We start from the raw sequence: 5,020 nt of genomic DNA, 5'->3' as shown, positions 1-5,020 counted from the left end.
TACATTGCTTTGTTCTTGAAGAGTTAGTTGATAAAGACGTCAACCAATTTAGTGGAGGAGAATATCACAAGCATGCTCGTCAAAGGTCTGTTAACTGTAGTTGCATTCTTGATGTCACTGTCATGTTTGTCCAAGGCGTGTTGTCTGTGGTCTCATGCTCGTTCCAAACCCCTTTTACTTGTTTTCACGGAGTTAGGTCTTTATCATTTCTATGATGTCAATTCGAAGGTGTATGACCGTTCACCAAAATCATGTTTATACCTACGAGGATCAAAATGCCTCAAAATGTACTATAGGGGGATGTGACAAGTTTTCAATTCTTCCTATCCGGGTTATATGTAAGTTCTAATAGTTGCTTAAGGCACCCAATCTTCGTATTCATAAGATATCTCTCTCTCATCCCTCACTTATTTTACCTTTTCATGGATCTCTCTCTCCCTCCATCCCTCCTAGAATTGTTGTCTCTACACCAATTAGATTTTAGTTCATTAATTTTAAACGATCTAAGTCTAGTTTACAAACTTTCAACTACTTCTAGTGTGGTTCAATGATTTTTACAAAAATAAAAGTGATAAAAGGAGAGAACCTAACATATAATGGGGTTCAATTTAATCAAAGGAGAAAAGAGATGTCTATCATAGTGATACAGATCTATCCCTGAGCTATGATAAATAAATAAAAAAATCTATAAATGATTAAAAAAAATTGTTGATAGATATAAAAACCGCATATTATCACTCTATCATTGATACACTTTAAGTCTTCGAAAAATATAACATTTGTAAATTATTTCTGGATGATGCATTTATAAATTTATTGGATAGTTACAAATATGACAAACAATTTTGCTTCTCATTAATTGTGACACCTTTGCAAATAAAAAGTCACCAACTTTCTATTACATCACTAACAACGACATGATAAAAAGACTGAAAAATATATAATAGTGTTTTGTCGATTCTATCTTATATAATGTTTTATTATTTTTATTATAATAGAGAATCAATATAGAATTCGTATCTAAAAACACCTAACAGTATTAGGAAATTGTTATTATTATAGTAAGAGGTTGAGAGGCCAATGAAACAGATATTGTTACATTGCATAGTTCTTTAGTTGACCCAAACAATTAAGATTAAACATCCATTTTTAAAAAATAACCAGTTGGAAAAATTAGGGTTTTTTCCATTAAAATCTTCCCATCCCTCTTTAAGTTAAAATAAAAATATAATCATATTGACAAAGAAACTTTTTTTTAATTTAATAATTTTAAAAATGAGAGATGGAACCGTCAATCATTAAAATGACAATTAGTGTCTTATCTTATAAGATAGACTTAAATTTAAAAATGTTAGCACGAGACAGAGTTAAATGATGATTAGATTCGATTAAATTTACCTACATGATATACCTAATTAAAAATGGTTAAACCATATAAAAACAATAATAGTTAAATAGAACAAGAATAAAGTATTACTTGATAAGTTAAAATTAGAGTTAGAAGGGTAAGCATCAACCTATAAATATCACTCCACACTTTTCCTATTTTCCTATCACTTGCTTCCTTTTTCTCTCTCATGCATATCATGAACACTTGTATCATTAAGTTTTCTGTGTCTCTTCTTGTAATCTTACATGTTTTTCTTTCCCTTCAACTTTTTTTTTTTAACCATGCCTCAGCTGCTGAATTAACATTCAATATTGTTACTCTCGGAGCTAAGCCTGATGAAAAGACCGATGCCTCGCCTGTGCTTCAAACGGCATGGGCTAAGGCCTGTGACTCATCTGAACCAGCCACTATTTACGTTCCGGAGGGTATATTCTTCGTTCGAAGTGTGATATTTAATGGGCCTTGTAAGAACAATGCTATTACTATTCTCATTGATGGAACTCTTGTGGCTTCCTCGGACATTCAAGTTTTAGCTAATTCTAGTTCTTGGATTTTGTTTAATCACATAAATGGGCTTTCCATCACTGGCGGTATTATTGATGGACAAGGAACTCCCCTATGGAATTGTAAACACTCAAGGAAGAGTTGCCCCATTGGAGCCCGGGTATGCAGAATTTGAGTTGGCTCCATATAAAAAAAATTTGAAATTTTTTCTAAAACGGAAAGTTGAATGAAAATAACTGGATTCATTAGGGTTTAGGGTTTATGGATTAATATTATTTTAAATTTTTACTAATTCTCTCTTTTGATTGTTTTGAATTGATAGAGTCTTCAAATAAATGATGAAAAGAATGTGAACATCAATGGATTATCTTCAATTAACAGCCAATTGTTCAGCATTGTAATGAATCGGTGCCAAAACGTGCATATGACAAGAGTGAATGTCTTGGCTGCAGGCGATAGTCCAAACACTGATGGCATCCATGTGCGACAATCATCAGATGTGACCATCCTCAACTCAAACATTGGAAACGGTGACGACTGCATCTCCATCGGTCCAGGGACATCCAACATGTGGATTGAAAGTATTACATGTGGACCTGGACATGGAATCAGGTAACTAGAGATAGATTAGGATGAACATGTTTAGAAATGTTTTTTAAAGGGTTTAAATAAATTTGTCACATTAATATTGAGAAGATAATCTAAACGTTAAATTAAATTTGAATGGTTAAAATATATTCTAAAGTTATTTTGAACCTGAGAAAAATGATTTAAATTATTTTAAAATTATTTTGGATAAAAATAGTTATATCATATATTAGGTTAGAGTGAGGAAATTAAAGGTTAGAAGACATTTGATATTTTGTTGAATGTGTTTGTAGCATTGGGAGCTTAGGGATGGAGGCTGAGGAGGATGGAGTGCATAACGTTACAGTGAAATCATCTACATTCACAAGGACTCGGAATGGAGCAAGGATTAAGTCTTGGGGAAGACCAAGCAATGGATTCGCTACAAACGTTCATTTTCAACACATTATTATGGATAATGTGAAAAACCCAATCATAATTGATCAAAATTATTGTCCACATCTCAAAGACTGTCCTGGTCAAGTATATTTCCTCATTAATCTCATACATTGTTAATTTTTTTCTAATTATATTTAAACTTAAATTTGATGAATACAATTTAAATTTTAAATTTTATAAATAATTTATTTATTTTATCTTTAATTGTTTGAAATTTGTTTGTGTTTAAGATGGGTGCTAAATTATTAGTATTATTTTTTGGTACATTAAATTACTTTTATAGGTAATAATTTAGGGATGCTATTACTTTGATGTCTTAAAGTGGTAGGAAGCTTTTATGATTTTATTTTTTTAATTTATCCAAAATATCTAATATCATTGGAGATAATTGCTCTAACTTATAATATACTATCTAGAAAATCTAAGACTATGCTTGATTTATATCTTATTATTTAATTCCTAATTTATATTTGGTTTTAGAATATAGTTTCATTGTTCTTCTTTATTTTAATAGGGTTCTTCTTTATTTTAATAGGATTCTTGAGTTAAAGTTAGCGAAGTGACATACGAAGATATCAAGGGAACTTCAGCCACTGAAATAGCAATCAATTTTGATTGTAGTCCAACAAATCATTGCACTGGATTAAGCTTGATAGACATAAAGCTAACTTACGAGAATCACATCGCTAAAGCTTCATGTAAAAATGCTGAAGGAACTACCTTTGGTGTGGTTGAACCTTCTAGTTGTTTAGCATCGGCAAATTTTTATCCATATACTATAGACCCTTTAGGATATTCTTAAACATGATTCTCTTGTATGTCAATCACATGTGGGATAATATTAAACTTTAAATAAAATAATCAAAGTTATTATTAAAATTAAACAATTAATTACGAGGCTTTAGGGCATAAATCTTAACACTCTCGACCACCTAGATATTCTGACATTTTCTCCATTGTTTATGTTACCCTAGTTTATTTGAGATGCCTAGATCATAATTGTAGCATCATGGTATCTACTTATTCCAACACTTTTTCTTAGCATGCCTTTCCTTATAAGGAAGTTGAGCAGAGTCGGTATCAGTCAAGGCTCTACCTGCTCTACCATTTCGTATAGTACCACTTCAGGTTTTAGGATCCATAATCTATCATCATGCAATAGACTCCAAGTTATTAGGTATTGTAACCAATTGTTTCCTAATTAGTTTAAAAGACGGTAATTGACATATGCATATAATTTCCATAAGGAGTGAGATCACGCCTACTAACCTTACAACTTACATACCTTGTCAAGTCGAGGTGAGCTTAAGTCAAGCTGCAGGCAGTCACGGTCATGCTTGTCCAAGGCGTATTGCCTACGGTCGCGTGTCAGATGTCCCAATCATGCTTGTTCATGACGTGTCTGTCCACAACCGCATGCCCATTCCAAACCCCTTTACTTACTTTCAAGTTAGATAGACATTTACTGTTATTGTTGTGTTAGTACAGGGGTGTATGACCTGTCAACAAAATCATGTCTACACCCGTCAGGGCTAAAATGCCTTAAAATGTACTATAAGGTATGTGACTAGTCATCAATTCTTACTATTCAGGTTATATGCTATCAAAGTTGTGGTTGTTACTTATTTTCTTTTAGCCTATACTATTGCTTTTTTTTTTTTTAAAAAAAAAAGATCAATGTATTTCCTTCCTCACGATTTCTAAAACACTTTCTTTCAAACATGGCCAAGGTTCAATCAAACGTCTGAATTGTATATGACTTGTGATTTTCATATGAATGACTTGTTCACTGGGTTAGAATAAGTGTCGCATAATCGCTATCCCGCTGCCACAATAGTGCGATTGTGATAAGTAGTATCAAAGCGAAGTTGGCTCCTTAAATCGTAGGACACAAATATGTCTGCTGCAAAAGAACTGGGCAAGTCCCAGACTAATCAATTGGTAGAGATAAAAAATTTGTTACTCTACCTAACTGAAATTCCGGATGAATTGGGGCTTTTAAAAGCTCGCATAAATTTTATTTTCACTAAAGCTGGTAGGTTTCCTTGAGAAACTAATGTCCATGTATTAATGGTTAGAGTCAAGGCCCCAAAAGTCAAT

General features: G+C 32.4%; 1 pseudogene; it reads left to right on the top strand.

The window, feature by feature from the left end:
• The first annotated feature begins 1,586 nt into the window (after positions 1-1,586).
• LOC111472216 lies at positions 1,587-3,722 on the top strand (annotated as a pseudogene).
• Positions 3,723-5,020: the final 1,298 nt, after the last annotated feature.

The sequence above is a fragment of the Cucurbita maxima genome, unplaced genomic scaffold (genome assembly GCF_002738345.1).
Source record: "Cucurbita maxima cultivar Rimu unplaced genomic scaffold, Cmax_1.0 Cma_Scf00068, whole genome shotgun sequence".
Taxonomy (NCBI): domain Eukaryota; kingdom Viridiplantae; phylum Streptophyta; class Magnoliopsida; order Cucurbitales; family Cucurbitaceae; genus Cucurbita; species Cucurbita maxima.
This window is presented reverse-complemented; position numbering and strand designations above follow the sequence as displayed.